The 15,847-nt window shown below is 50.7% G+C and overlaps 1 protein-coding gene across 1 annotated transcript in view; it reads left to right on the plus strand.

Moving 5' to 3' along the window:
* Positions 1-1,984: 1,984 nt before the first annotated feature.
* Positions 1,985-15,847, plus strand: part of AFDN (afadin, adherens junction formation factor) — a 363,400-nt gene continuing 349,537 nt past the window's right edge. The window contains exon 1 of the mRNA XM_049654600.1: positions 1,985-1,990. The gene's annotated coding sequence lies outside the window, so the exon portion shown is untranslated. The remainder of the gene's footprint in view (positions 1,991-15,847) is intronic.

The raw sequence follows: 15,847 nt of genomic DNA on the forward strand, positions 1-15,847 counted from the left end.
CCACGTCTTGTAGGGGGTACCTTACATTTTTAAGAGAAGGGGGGAAGGGTTTGCCCTGTTTTACTCACGCTTTGTCAGTATCTATCTCCTTTCGTGCACATAAAGTCATCTGCATCTAGAAAACCGGATTCTCTCCCGTCTCTGGTTGCTTTCTGCCCTGGCGTGTTCACTTGGGCAGTCGGTCATGCCTGTCTTCCTTCCCCTCCCGCCATCCCGTCTGGCTGGAGCCAGCCTCCTCGGGCCCCCGTGGCGGCGTCGCTTCCCCAGCACCCGCGTTTCGTGGAGAATGGAGAGCGCCCATCTCTTCGCTGGGCCGGAGGAGGCGCTTCGTGCCAGCACCAACACAGAGCCTGGCACGTAAGTGCCAGTACATCGCTGTTGGAGGAAGCCAGCAAGCTACCCATTTCACTTCTGCACAACGGTAGGCTTGGCCTGGTTTTCTTGCTTTCGGCACATACTTACGAAAATTAGCTGCACCTCCGCTTGGCGTTTCGACGAACGGGGTACCTTCTTCCACTGGCATCGAACAAGATGCTCTAGGTGGTCTCCAGGCTCCCCCTGGGCTTTCAGTCTTCAATGTTGTGCCATAATTTTCCCCAGCTGATGACCGTGACTGGTGACCCCTGACACGCGGTCTTGCCATTTTTCTTTCTGCCTCTGTTCCTCTTTTGGAAGATGACCGTTCAGAGCACCTTAGTTACTGACGATTCTCTTTCTGTTACAGATCCATCTGTTGCAGACGATTCTCTTTCTCATGCAAATTTCACCATTTTGCACAAATACCAGTTGTATGTCACGGACAAACCCGCTATTTTCCTAATGCCTCAGCAATCTGGAGGAACCCTAATCGCTAGCCGTGCTGCGTTGACGGAAGGCCACGCGGCAGTGCAGGGGAGGCGGGCCCAGTGACCCGCAGAGGCTTGAGACGCCCCTGTCTCAGAGAGAAACCCCCAGCAAGTCAACACCCAACTTCTTCTGCCAGGTCTCCACAGATGGGCCAAGCGGCCCAGGACTCTGCCACCACTCCCAGCACGGCCGGCCCACATGTCCACCTGAGACCCCGAAAGGCACGGGCTAGACCACACCGTCTCCGGGTTTCACGAGGTGCAGGAGGCTTTGCCGGGAAGGAGGAAAGAAGTGGGAGGTGACAGGGCTGACCGATGTCTGGGGAAGTGGGAAAGCTGGCTGTCGTTGCACCTGACGAGGTGTCTTTGGAGAAGCAGAGTCATGCAGAATGGAAGCTCCCACTGGTGGGGGCAGGAGGGCGGGTGCCTGACCAACTGTTCCGGCGCCTGAACTTTCCGGTCTTTTGGAAACTTCTAGGTTGTTCTGGGTGGCCCGCACCCCTAGCATTTTATAAACGAAACCACCCCTGAGAGAAACGAATGGTTCTAATCACGCGGATACCAAGTACAGGGCATCTGGAATAGATTATCTGATGAAAACACTCGTTATCGATAAGAAGTGATTTAAGGTTTCTGTAAGAGCAAAGCGCAAGGTGACAGAGCTGAGGAAAGCCAATACGCGTCTGTGCGTGCATATACATACACGTACGCACAGACACGTGTAGACGTTGAAGGAAGTCCATGCACACACGCACATCCAGGATATACACACAAACACGTGCGTCTGTTAATACATATTCACAGAAGAAAAGAGCATTAACATAACATAAGGGCCTCAAAACTGCTAACTTAACAGCACAGATGCTTTATGCAAAATCCCCTGTTCTCACTTTGTTATATCACAGACGCAATCGTGGCTCCGTGGTCGCTAATACGGCACAATCTGCTTAGTCCATCCCCATCATTTCTTCGGGCTCTCGGGAAAACGCCCTTCTGGGGCAGTCTGTGCGCAAGAGCCCTGGCCCCGGTCTGGGCTGCTAGCGTAAGATGAACCATCAGTCTGGAGATGGACGGGGAAGAGATTTCGCTTACAAAGCTCTTGTACTCCAGAAACTCATGGATCCGTCAGAAATCAGCCCACCGAGGTTCTGGTCCCAGCACTGCTGTCTCTGGGACAGTTTCAGTAAGCCTCGGTATCTCTTTCGTAATCACGGAAGTAAAGATACCACGAGCCCCACCTAAGCCATCTGATTATTGAGCGCTGTTTGGGAGACTCACGGAACACTACCCAGACACCGGCACCCACAGGCCACCGCGAATGTGCCGTCGGGTGAGGGTCGCGGTAGCGTGAGCGTCTGGGAGAAAAGGAGCCTCTGCTTCTCGTTCTTTCCGTGGGGCTCGCCCAGCGCGTGGGTCCGTGAACAACTGTTGTCTCGTTATCTGAGATGGAGAAGTGGGGAGTCCGGGCAGATGCACACGGGAGCTCGGGGCTTGCCCCAAAGCCGGGTTGACATGGTGACAGCCACCCGAGCTGGCCTGAATCCCATATGCTTTCTGCTGCGGCTTCCTGTCCTCAGAGCCCCGGGACTGTCCTTCATAGAGGGTCCAGACAGGCGACCCAGCGTGTGTCAGGTTGGCTCAGACCTCAACTGTTGGTGGCTTAGCAAGAGTCACCACAGGGGAGTGGTCGCAAGGGTCAGCGCTGCACCCCAAGGACAGAGCTCCAAGAACGTGGCTCCAGGCGGGGCCCTGGCTGGTGTCTCACACGAGTATTTGTGTGGGGCACGGGATGTTCAGGTTGAGTGCCACACGCTTGTAAGTTTTTAGAACACAACACACGTTTCCTCTGAAAGCCAGGTTTGCTCCCCAGGCAGGAGCCCCTCATTGTGACCCTGCCCCAGGACAGCGTTCCCGGCCTCCATCAGCGTGGATGCTCACAGAACCGGTCACGGGTGGCTAAGGCAGTGGCTCTCCAGCAGAACCCTTACCACTCATCCAGACGAATATTTTTGTGCAAATCCGCTTAGGTGCAGTCCCGTCTGACTGCAGGATCCGGCCGGGACCCACCCTCCAGGAGAGTCACTCTTCCGCTTTGTGGATTAGAACAAAGGACAGTAGCAGAAGTCATCGACCCTTAAGTTGAGGGGGCTTGATGGGTTTAAAAGCACAGTATGAAATTGCAAATGGAACGGACTGGATTTGTGCAATGATTTATAGTTTGCAAAGCACTTTTACACAACACCACGGTCTGAATCTTTTTGCCCCCCCCCCCCCCCCCCCAATTTATATGTTGAAAAGTTAATCCCCTAGGTGAGTATTTGCAAGTGGGTCTTTGGGAGGTGATGAGGTCATGAGGGTGTGGCCCTCATGGATGGGACTAGTGTCCTTATCAAAGAGGCCCCAGAGAGCCCCCTTCCCCTCTGCTGTGCAAGCACACAGAGAGAAGATGGCCATCTGGAGTGCCCTCGCCCGACCGTGCTGGCGCCCTGACCTGGGACTTCCCAGCCACCAGGACATGCAGAATAAGTCTGTGTTGTTACAAGCTGTCCCGTCTGTGTTATCCCGTTGTAGCCCAGAGGGACCGACACGTGTTGCTCTGTACGGTTAGTGTGTGTATCACCCGAGTTTCCAGCTGCCTGTAGGACACGCTTTACTTCGGTATCACCCGAATGGAAACCGATTGATTGAATTGTCTCCCCAAGTACAGCTGGGACATGGTGATGCTGCGGGCCAGCCAGCGTTCTTTGCACACAACAGACAGACCCCTGCTACCCCGGGCACCGAGGGCATTTACAGGGTGACCGCACGGGCTCGTAGGAAAGCTGACAGCCTCGTCAGAAAGGACAGGAACTGGACCACCCCCAGCACCGCGTGTCAGACTTCACAGGCATCTCCTTAAGGGCACTGACACCGGGCCACGGAAACATCGACAGTTTTCTTAGTCTAATTTCCAGGGACGACAGGGGACGTCCCCTCGAGGCTTCGGAGGCAGCGGGCCTGCCGCCACCTTGATCTCAGAGCCTGGTCTCCGGAGCCTCGAGGGGCACGTTCCCTCTGCTCTTCCCACCCTTCGGATGGGGCCCCCGGCACAGGAGGCGGACAGTGGAGTCCACGTTCCGCCCTCCGCCGCCCTCACCTTTCTCGCTAACCCGTGTGTGCTTGCAGAGACACGTGTGCCTTCCTACACGCACACGCACACACAGTTGGGTGACACCTAGGGGGTCCGTGCGGGCAACCCTCGAAGGTCCTCGTGGATCCTGGGAAGGCCGGCCGCCCCACGGAGCCGGCGGCCCCGAGGATCCAACACAAGCCCTCTGTGGTCACGGACGACGGCGAACACGCAGGGCTCCCAGGTTTGAAGCCGGCTCCCTGAGTTGAGGCAGAGGCGGAAGTCCCGTTCCGGACTCCCAGCGGCTCTGCTGGCCGTCCCTCGCGGTGCTCTCACCTCACTTGGGAACGAGGCTTCCAGGGAACCGCGGCGGCCACCGAAATTCCTATTTTAACCTGTGCTACTCATCAAATGTGGGAGAGCTGGCTCCTCGTGGCAAAGCGAAGCTGGTCCAGACAAGAGGGGATTGAGATGAGCAGACAGAATCCAAGGATGAGACAGCACAGGGACGAGGCTCATTCCCTCCGGCTGCCGCCTCTCACCGAAAACCAGAATTGCCGGGAAGTGTCCCCAGAGATCGGACAGCGTGGCCCCCCTGAGTCACACCTCCCGGCCAAAGCCACAGAAGGAGGTTTGAAGTTCAGAGTTCACAAGGGAGCGCGGGGAGGGGGCAGCTCATCGAGCACGAAGGAATGAAGGGGGGACTGGTCCCCCTTCCCGAGGAGAACGTTCTGCCTACACGTGGCGTTCCGAAGCTGAAGGACCAAGTTCAAGTTCTCCCTCACTGGGAAAATAATTGTTCTTGACGGTTCTAGGGAGCCTCCGCAGAGAGCTGAGCTCCGTGTTTTGGAGCCCAGAAAGGAGGGGGGCACGCAGTCCGGGGAGGAGAGCGGGGTCCGGGGCCGCTGTGGTCAAGGGAACAGCTCCAGTGCGGCCACGTCACTGTCTGGAGAAAGGTCGTTGGAGCCGATACAGTAGCCGTAACACCACAAGGGGTGTGCGAGCCACTGGGACTGGAGACGTTTTGTGCCTGCGTGTTAGTTCACGTGCTGTCGTAAATGGAGCTAGAATTAAATGGAAGCTTTCCATCAGATAAGTTTTCCACAAGCAGACGCAGCGGACGCATGCTGCTTAGCCCTTGCTTCTTCCTTATCGAGAGCGTTGCTGTGTCCTCAGCTTTGCGGTTTAGGAGGCAGCCGCCGGGCCACCGCCTGAGATGCTGCCCACGGTGACCCGAACGTGGAGGCGCTGTGACTCCTCTTTGACAGATGAGACCCCTGCACGGGCCGCTAAGCGGTGAGCGAGGACTGTCCCCCCACCAGTCCTTCACCTTCCCTCGAACCTGACGTCCGTATCCCCCGACGATGACCAAAGGACAAAGCAGCGTGGCACAGTGACCCCCGCCTCCAGCTGCCCCCGCCCGTAGCCTGCAGTCACCTCGTCTGGGTCAGAACCAGTCCCGACGTGTCTCCTTTCAGTGCGTCCTGAGCACTGGGCATCGGGTCCCTCAAATATCGGGCTGGCAATGTCTCAGCTGGCCGTTCAATACTGGCGTCCATAGGGTTTTTTCTTCGTTTTCAAATGGAACTCAAGCTCATATAATTGAATTAGCTTTTCTTGATTCTTGTCGTTTCTTGTCGCTGGTTCATGCCCGACTCTCCTGCCCCCTTGTACTCATTTCATGTACACGCGCCCTTATTTTTAGTAATGCCATGAAAACCCAATACTTACACCAGCCGACGACCCCACCCCTTCCACACTGATGACCACATCTGCGTGCCTCCCTCTCCCCCACCCCTCCCCCCACAGGTGTTCACGGTTCTCCTGAAGTTTTTGTTTTACACACACACACACACACACACACACGCCTAAGGAGGAGAATTTCATTTAGATTTTGTCGTTTTTTCTACCTTGTGTATTAGAAGATATTCATTCAGCGGGCAGTTCGGATGTTTACTCTCTGCACTGCAGGTGGACCTGGAACTCTCTAGAAATGCAAATTCTTGAATCCTCCCTCTGGCCCTATGGAATCAGAACCCATGGTCTGCGTTTCTCTGATGACTCAGGAGGCCCAGAACCTCTTAATTTTCTTACTGGGTGTTTGTGTTCTCTCTCTTCTGAGATGCTTGGTAGACTTTTGCCCCTTGCTACGGGGTTGTTTATCACTTTCTTAATGATTTTAGGTATTTATATATTCTTGACACTGATTCTTTCAGGTTAAATGCACTGAGAATATTTTTTTTCCCCATTTATAGTCTGTGTTTTCTCTATGTTGTCTTACGATGAACAGAATTTCTAATTTTAATGGAAACAAGTGTATTATTTTTGTGGTTAACACTTTTGATTCTTATTTAAGAATGCCTTCCTCAGGGGCGCCTGGGTGGCTCAGTCGGTTAAGCGTCCAACTTCGGCTCAGGTCATGATCTCGTGGTCTGTGAGTTCGAGCCCCGCGTCAGGCTCTGTGCTGACAGCTCGGAGCCTGGAGCCTGTTTCAGATTCTGTGTCTCCCTCTCTCTCTGGCCCTCCCCCGTTCATGCTCTGTCTCTCTCTGTCTCAAAAATAAATAAACGTTAAAAAAAGAAAAAGAATACCTTCCTCACCACAAAGACAGAAAGAAATGTACCTACGTTTTCTACTAGAGATTTTACAGTATTTTCTTTTGACACACACGTTCTAATCCAATTTACAATAGCTCATAATAAATGTTGACGTCTCGTACTCAAGTTCCCTCACTCTGTGTTGACCACTCCTTTTGTTTTGTTTTGTTTTAGAATCAACTTGTAAAACTCCATGGAAGATCCTTTTGGGAGTCTGCTTGGGCTTGCGTTACACTGACAGATCAGTTTCGGGTGAATCACCACTTTCTGCACGATGTGCCCACACTGCCTACAGGAACTCGGGATTCTTGTTCAAGTTGTCAACCTCATTTTCAAAGCTTTGCACACATTACTTGTAACACTTCTCCCCAAGTCTCTTCCGCTCCACGACCTGGAACCCAGCTCTCCCCTCTGTCCGGAGGCTCATTCTGAGCGTTGGGGCTCGAGAGATTTCTCTGTTCTAACACAGAGCAGCCCCAGAGACAGCAAGTTCTATGCCACATTCACTATCATAATATTATGTCAATAATTTCCTGATTCACTGTGAGATATTTTTAGGAAGACCACTTATTTCCTTCTACTTTAAAACATTTCCCCCAAGTACTATCATTCTTAAAATGTTTTATTATTTCCTGAAACCAAATCAAAGAGGAGCAAAGTGACTTCCCACTGTCCTTCCTGAAGCTCCTCCCCTCCCCCCAGCAAGCCTGCTCACCTGTTAGCCCAATTCAGTCTGTGGCATTTCTCCATATCCTCCCCCCCACCCCCACTGCATAGCTTCTGAATAGTTTTTTTTTTTAAGTTTATTTATTTATTTTGAGAGAGAGAGAGAGCACGAGCAGGGGAGAGGGAGAGGGAGAGAATCCCAAGCAGGCTCCATGCTGTCCAGTGCAGAGCCCGACTCCCGGCTCAAACTCCTGAGCCGTGAAATCATGACCTGAGCCGAAATCAAGAGTTGGACATGTAACTGAGCGAGACAGCCAGGTGCCCTGATTCTAAATATTTTTGAAGTGAAGATCTGATCTGTAAACAACAGTCTCTCTTTAAAATTGTTCTCTCCACATGATACGTAAAGCACCAGATCAGAGAATCTGAAGCACACAGTTTAATAGGTCAATTTAGCTGTAGTAAAGACATGTTAAGGGTGGCCCGTAATTTTTGTTTCTTTCGTGTCAGTCAAAATTAGGAAATATGCTGTTCCTGTGTCATTGGTTTTGTTTCCAAAACAAACGCATGTACTTTTTGATCATCATATAAGTAACCTCGCCAGGATGATCTGAAATTATAAATCTTAAAAGAAACAGCCAAATTTTAAGGCATCACAGGTTATGTATTGAAATAAAACTTAGCAAGAGTCTGTGTTTTGGGGATCATTTAGCGAGACATGATTGAAGCATCCATGAATCTTTAGTTCAGAAATTAATTATTTTGGGGGAAAGGGACTTGTGGATTAAAGACAATTACTGAGATTCTTTTTTTTTTTAATTTTTCAACGTTTTTTATTTATTTTTGGGACAGAGAGAGACAGACAGAGCATGAGTGGGGGAGGGGCAGAGAGAGGGAGACACAGAATCGGAAACAGGCTCCAGGCTCCGAGCCATCAGCCCAGAGCCCGATGCGGGGCTCGAACTCACGGACCGCGAGATCGTGACCTGGCTGAAGTCGGACGCTTAACCGACTGCGCCACCCAGGCGCCCCTAAAAAGATGTCTATCTATTTTTGAGAGACAGAGAGAGTGCACATGAGTGGGGGAGGGGCAGGGAGAGAGGGAGACACAGAATCTGAGGCAGGCTCCCGGCTCTGAGCTGTCAGCACAGAGCCCGACGCGCACAGAGCCCAACGCCGGGCTTGAACCCACGACCTGAGCCGAAGTTGGACGCTCAACCCATTGAGCCACCCAGGTGCCCCTAGATAATTACTGAGATTCTTAAGACTTGGATTTTCACGGTAATTCACATTATAAAATGAAAAAAACCTCAGACTTGAATCTTTAGTAAATTTCACTTCCACCAGAATAAAGGTTCGGGAAAATGCATCCCAAATGCTACTCAATCACTGTCAAGCCATAAGAATTCACTAAATATTCTAATACGAAACTGAAAATAATTCCATCTCGGAGAAACATGTGATTTGAAAACGGTCTGACAATCTCAAAAATGTAACTCAGTGTAGTAAACATTCACTGAGGGCGTCGGGCCCGGCTGTAGGCTGTGAGGGTGCACAGAGGAAGACAGCCCGGCCTCTGCCCTCAAGCTACGCAGCCTAGTGCCTCTGGGGGCTCCTCCTGACATCAGCCATCACCGCACAATAGTTTCAAATATCCCTGCTCTTTCTTTCGGATGGTTGGATTCTGCGTCGGCTGAAGTATTGATTGGCGATGAGTCTTGATTTGTGGAACACGTGGCTCTTGTGCTGTGCCTCCGTCATTTATCTGAAAGATAAGGGGAGTCAGCCTGCCCTTTGGAGAGTTGATAGGGGAAAAATGCAAGGCACTTTCCAACGTCTTAAAAAACCCATACGCATCCCACGCTTCTGTCGGGATGGACCATCAATTCTTTCTTAGCTGCCGTCATGAATCAGTCAGAAAACGAATCCCTCCCTCTCCCCGAGGTGACGGATACGGGAGAACCGAGAAATCCAGATGAAATACGAGGAGTTACGCAGGAAAGATACTGCTAAGTGGGGGAATAAAAAAGACGGATTGGAGAAACGTCTATCCAAATGGCTCTTTTGTCTACTGTTGGGTAGTAAGAATCTTATATTCTGTTCCAGAAGCCACAGAAGAGGAGCACAAGTTGGGTGAGGCGGTGAGGCTGGCCCAGCTGTGGGCATGAGTCCCCGCCGTGTGAAGCTGCGACCGCTCTGCGATGGTCTCCGTGTTTTACCCAAAGGGAGCAACCCCCACGGGTGTTATTTGTGGAGATCCACATCACAGATCTTCCGGATTTAGAACTCTTTGTGCTCATACCAATCCTTGAGCATGCAGCCTGAGTGTTTGCTTTGGACACGATACTCACGGGTCTTCGTTTGTCATTAGTTGCACCACGGTAGCGTTTTCTGATGCAAACGGGAAGAAACGTCCAACAGCGGTCTGCCTCCATTTCAAGAGAGCGAAAGGAGTGGGCACCAGAGGTCGCGGCCCAGACGACTTAGGGTGACCATGAAATGCAGATCTGAAGAAAGATGGTTTGACCTTTGAAAGAATCCTTTACGGGTGCCTAGTGGGAGGCATCTCTTTGCATTGGAAATATTATTTAACCTGCAAAAAAACAAAAAAAAAAAAAAGAGAGAGACAGAAAAGTTGGGGGGGGGTGCTGTACGTGCGGAACAAGGCCGTCCCGTGAGGAAGGGGACCTTCCGTGTGGGAAAGAGCTTCCAGTTTGTGTTGATTTCCCGGAATTCTGGGTGGATTCTTCAGAATGACAAAAATGACAGCAATGACCACTAAAACATGAAATAAAGATCTCTGCTAACAGTGGACATGTGTCAGTAAGGACTTTGCTTCTATAAAAGGAAGTGAAGAAATACAAGGAAGTGTTATAACCAGGGGCCACGTGTTCCTGAAAAATACTATTTTGGGGAGAGAAAGAGTCCTTTGAAATCCATCCTATGAAAAAAGGCGAATGAATCAGTTTTAAGAAGTATCTTAGGAATGGTGATTATTGCTTCATAGTTGGCTTTACTCCGCATCAGTCCCAAGAGAGGCTGTTTTCAATGATGTGGCCTCTGCCACTGATGGTCTGTCTGTCTGTCAGGCTTTCTGCCAGTCGGTCAGTTGCAGTTCACACGTGACCTGCTGTTTCAGAACAACCAGGTTGAAGCCTGACAACCGATCTCATTATAGTCACACAAAGGTCCGTGAGGAACAGCTGATGGGCGGTGGTGGCTTAACTCCCGTGTTGGACAAAGGGCCACAAAAGCTCCAGGGTTTTTGGGTTTTGGTGTTTGGTTTTCATCTTAGCCACAATTCCTTCTTTAAAGAGTAGACCATGTGGGCCATCATGCTTTAGATTGCTATTTCTTTAAGGTTTCGTTGCTGAGTTTGGCGAAGCGATCACTTGTTTTGATAAGACAGACCTACCTCCGAAGGAAATGAAATACATTTCCTGAGCTCTGAGAACCAGAATCTGCCCTCGCTTAGCCACCTTTGATTAGAGCACCGACAGCAGACAGAACAGACAGGGATGTAGCTGACACGATGACCTTCAAGCAATCAAACAGTACAAATCCCTGTCCTTGAGGGAAGCAGTAATAACGAGGAGCCTGAGTGCTTGTCCATCAAAATCCTCATTTTTATTCAGTTCTCACTGTGAGTTCAGAAATAAAAACACGACACGGAAGACGGTCCGACGCATTCGGGGGCTGAGAAAGACAGAACGCATTTCTAAATGCACATGGATGGACCACGTAAGAGGGACACTAAATGTGTGTACGTAGCATCTTTCCCAAGCTTGTTTAAGAGTTTCCTTAAATGGGTTAAACAAACAGTGGTGTGCAGAAGGAGAGAGCTCACTTCAAAAGCAGTTCTGGCCCCAGAGGGGAAGTAAAACAGAAACAGAGCCTGAACCCTGGGCTCCAGGGTGGAAGGTTAGGCCATAATTGCCTCCTCCCGGGACTTGTAAGCGGTGCCGGGGGTGACGGCAGACAGCGGCCGCAGCGCGCAGATAGATACCAGCAGGGAGCTCAGGAATGCAGGCTTCGGGAGGAATTGCTATAATAAATACCTTTGATTATGAAACGCAATTTCCCCAGGAGCTCAGAGAGCTGCCGCGCATTTTGTTTCTGTTCGTCCTCATGATGGATTGGGGGGTTTATTAGAGGCAGGTGTTTTCAGCCTGCAGTTGTTCCTTTATTGAAAAATCAAAGCCCACGGAAGTTCAATACAACGCTAAACAATACAATGAATCACCTCAAATAAAAATCGCGTCCCCCTCCCCCAGTTTTGTCCGTTTTTTGTTTTTTTTTTTTTTTCTTAGAGCTAGTCTGTGCCTGAATTTTTTCACTTGTGGAATTAATGTGAAACCAGAGGTAGGGTTGCCAGATTTAGTAAACAAAAAACACAGGAGGCTCAGTTACATGTGAATTTCAGATAAACAACAAATGCCTGTTTGGCCTAAACGTGTCCTTTGCTGCATCTGCCCCCGAACTGAAATTAACAAAATACTCATTGTCTGTCTGAAATTCACATGTAGCTGGGTGTCCTGTATTTCATCTGGAAACGGTGACCACGGGGCTCAGGTGCAGCCAACACAAAGGCTGGATGTTGTCTCCTCGTGTTGCCGAGAGCTGACTTTTTCAAGCGTCCTTCTTTCTCTTCATTAACTCCTATACCAAACCTCTGCCTCCAAAGGCCCTGGCACCGCCCTTGAACCCCGCCGGCTTTTTGCTCGTAAGTCACTTAGATGGAGGGCCTGTCTCTGCGCCCCCCATCTTGTGGGCCAAGGTGGGTGTCTGCGTATCACAGAGCGGCTGCCACTTCATGGCACTGCCCCCAGGCTGCGTCCGTCCTCCTGTTCCAGGAGCCCGTGTCCACGACCGGTTGATGAAGCACAGATCAGCTCACCCTGAGCTGCTCCAACCCCAGTTCTCCCACCCGACGCTCTGAGCTTCTTGGCACAAGACGGCATTTCTCTTCTGGTCAGGAAGCTGTTATTAGTTATTTTTAAACTTTTAAACTAAGATATTATTATTGCTTTTGGAATTTTCAGCAAAAAAACAAAAAAACAAAAAAACAAAAAAAAAAAACCCAACAGTACTGTGTTTGCCTCTTACTGCACAGTAAACATTTGTGGAATGAAAGAATGGGTCAAAGTAGGAAAGAACACAGTTCTCTCGATCAGAAAATGATAGCTCCACAATTATCCAACAAACCCTTTTATTATTTCATTTTATTTTCTTTTTTTTGAGAGAGTGGAGGGGAGGGGCAGAGGAAGAGGGGGAGAGAGACTATTAAGCAGGTTCCGTGCCTAGCATGGAGCCGGATGTGGGGCTCAATCCCACGAACCACGAGATCAGGACCGGAGCCAAAGTCAAGAGTCGGACGCTTAACAGGCTGAGCTACCTAGATGCCCCCAAGAAACCCTTTTAAAAATACAGACTGCCCTCTGGATATTAAAATGTGGTTCCAGCAGAATGAAAAATGGCCAATTTCTTAGGGTATCTTTTCTTTCTTGCCTGATGACCACCTTTCTCAGCTTGCCACTGTGGTGCTGGGAAGGCAGGCCAGCATTCTGTAATAGCTTAAACTTGTGTTAACATCAGTTGAGCCGAGAGTGGTATGTCCTCCATAATAGACACCTAATGTTTACGGAGCACATGCACCCATGCGTTGGGAGGAAGGTGGCCATCATGGTCTCCACGAAGTAGACAGCAGCTCAGCTCGCCAGCCTCACCCGCCACCAGAAACCCCAGTGTCCCCAGAAAAGTCAAGTACATTAAGAAGGGCTTCAGTCTTGCCACATAATGTCAGCTCTAAAACTAGGTGTATCCAACAGGTGCCTGGTGGCTCAGTGGGTTATGGGTCTGACTCTTGGTTTCCGCTCAGGTCATGATCTCGCAGTTTGTGAGTTCGAGCCCCACATCGGGCTCTGTGCTGACAGTGAGGAGCCAGCTTGGGATTCTCTCTGTCCTTCTTTCTCTGATCTTCCCCTGCTCTCGTGCCCTCTCTCTCTCTCTCTCTGAAAATAAATAAATAAACACTAAACAACAACAACTAAGTGTATCTACTTCCTAGCGTGGCTGTTACAAAGTACCTGGAAGTATATTGGTTCTGGAAGCCAAAAGTCTGAAGCCAAGGGGTGGACAGAACCTCTGAGGTCTGGGCAAGTCCTTGCCTCTTCTGCTGTGGAGGAGACCCTGTCCTTGGTGCTCCTGGGACCTCGGCTTGGAGCCGCAATACTGCTGTCTGCTGTGTTATCACACGGCCCTCTTCCTGGGGGCCCCTCAGGACACAGGCATGTTGATGAGGAGCCCCTCTAATGGCCTCAGGGTCGCCTGGTGATATCTGGGAAGACCTCTTTTCCAGGGGCCTTATCACAGGTATGAGGGGTTGGGACTTCAACATACCTCTTTGGGGAGGACACAAATCACCCCATAACGCTAAATGTCATAACACTCTGTCACCTGCACTGGCCGTTCTACAAAGCCCAAAGATTTCCAGCTACACATTGTCATCCAATTCAGTTACCTGTCGATTACAGAGGACGAGGACCTCATCGTCCATCAGACGTCCATCAGAATATACACCGAGTCCCCGGGCTGTAAGTTGGTGTCAGTCATGAGCGTCAGCCATGACACCACCCGCGATGCACGGGCGGTGGCCACTAAATGTTTCCCGAAAAAAAAAAAAGTGAACGAATGAGCCACCAAACTGACAACCGAGTAACAAGCAAGTATGGAATAATTACGGGCAGACATGGGCTTTGGCAGTGGTGGGCACACTTCTGAGACCCCATCAAAAAAGCTCACCACTGTCTTTTATGCCGCGAGAAAGGAGAAAAAGAGCTGATGGCCCGTGATCTCATGGTGAAATCTTATCACGGAGGGTTGTCAACGCAGCGGCGCTTTCATTCGGTCGTGGGTATTTACCATACCTTCTGCGCATGAGAATGGAAAGAAACACGGGAGCCCTGTGATGGGGGCGGTGTGTGCAAACCTTCTTCAGGTTCAGCGTCTGACGTTCCCGGTCGCGTTTCCGCCTGCCTCGTCCACGAGCAGGCTTCTCCACACGGGGCGGCGCCTTGGGCCTTCGGGAGCACCGTCGAGTGGCTTTTCTTAAAAGTGGGCCGCACCACTATCCCGGGAACTTTCGCAAACTCCAAACACCCGTTCTGTGCATCTCGATGCTGGGCCTTTGTAATCTAACAGAAGGAGCCAGAGAGGGTTCCAGAAAACAAGCAAAGTAATTTCATTCGCAGATGACCCAAGTCACCGGGTGGATGAAACTCCAGGGACTGAGGGTGTCCAGTCACAGCGCCAGGAATGCGCATCAGCTGCGGCCCGCCGAGCGCGTTCTTAGTTACACATGGTCTCACGTGTGCAGCAAAACCATGCCACGGTTTCAGGTCACACACGACCGAAACCGGTTAGAAGGCACGTCGCGGAGCGGAGATGTTACAGCATGAAGAGAAAAGGCACCGACTCATCACCGAGTCGGCTGATGAGTACCCTGGGATGGCCAGCGGGGACCGTGTGTCAGCTCCCTGCCAGCCCTGTCCTGCACAAGCGTCACAAAGCCGCAAGCCCGGGCAGGAGCCACGAGGGTCATCCCGTCCTCCAGATTCGGCCACCAGCGGGCCCTTCGTGGAAGACAGTCCTGTCTGAATCCATCTTTCTTTCATTTCTTTCTCTCTCTCTCTCTCCCTCCCTCTTTCCCTTTCCTTCCTTCTTTCTTTCTTTCTTTCTTTCTTTCTTTCTTTGTTTGTTTATTTTGGGGGGAGAGAGAGAGAGGGACACAGAATCCGAAGCAGGTTCCAGGCTCTGAGCTGTCAGCACAGAGCCTGACGTGAGGCTCGAGTCACGAACCGTGAGATCGTGACCTGAGCCGAAGTTGGATGCTCCACTGACGGAGCCCCCCCAGGGACCCTGCTTCTTGCCCTTTCTGGCTGCAGGTCTCACACATGGAAGAGGCACGACTCTCAGCTTTATTCCACATCCAACATTCCACTCTTAGCTTCAGAGGAAGACCCTGTGGCTGCCGGGCCCTTGCTGAATGCCTCACTTGACGCTGTTTGTCGAAACTGCGCACCGAGCCCTTTCTATGTGGAGGACTTGGTATAAACCAGCAATGGCATCCAAGCCTCCTGGGTGTGAGCTGCTCTGAAATCTGAGATGCTTTTATGATATTTCAGCGAACCTTAGAGTTGCTCTAATTCAACCTTCTATACAAACCTAGAACTTTCTTCCCAGTAGCTCAGCCTTTCCATACACACGCCTTTCAGGACATGCCCATGTCTTAGCGAGGCGGGCAGCTCGATAAACAACTCAAATGGCTAGAAAGTTCTTCTTTGTCCAGTTGTTGAAAACCACTGGAATAGAATAAAAAGCCCAGAAATAGATCCGGTAAGAGAAGAAAGTGCAGGGTACATGCAGACAAATGGCCAATGTCCTTAACATACAAAGAATGCTCACGAATCAATAAATCAACAAATAATCTAGTGGGAAAGTGGGCAGAGAACATGAAAAGATAATTTACCAAAAACGAAATATCACTGGTTCTCGACCACTCAAGGTCACGCAAAATGAAACTACAAGGAGGGGGTGTTTTTAACTCTCCGGTGGGCAAAGATCCAGAAGCT

Source organism: Panthera uncia (assembly GCF_023721935.1).
Source record: "Panthera uncia isolate 11264 chromosome B2 unlocalized genomic scaffold, Puncia_PCG_1.0 HiC_scaffold_24, whole genome shotgun sequence".
Taxonomy (NCBI): Eukaryota; Metazoa; Chordata; class Mammalia; order Carnivora; family Felidae; genus Panthera; species Panthera uncia.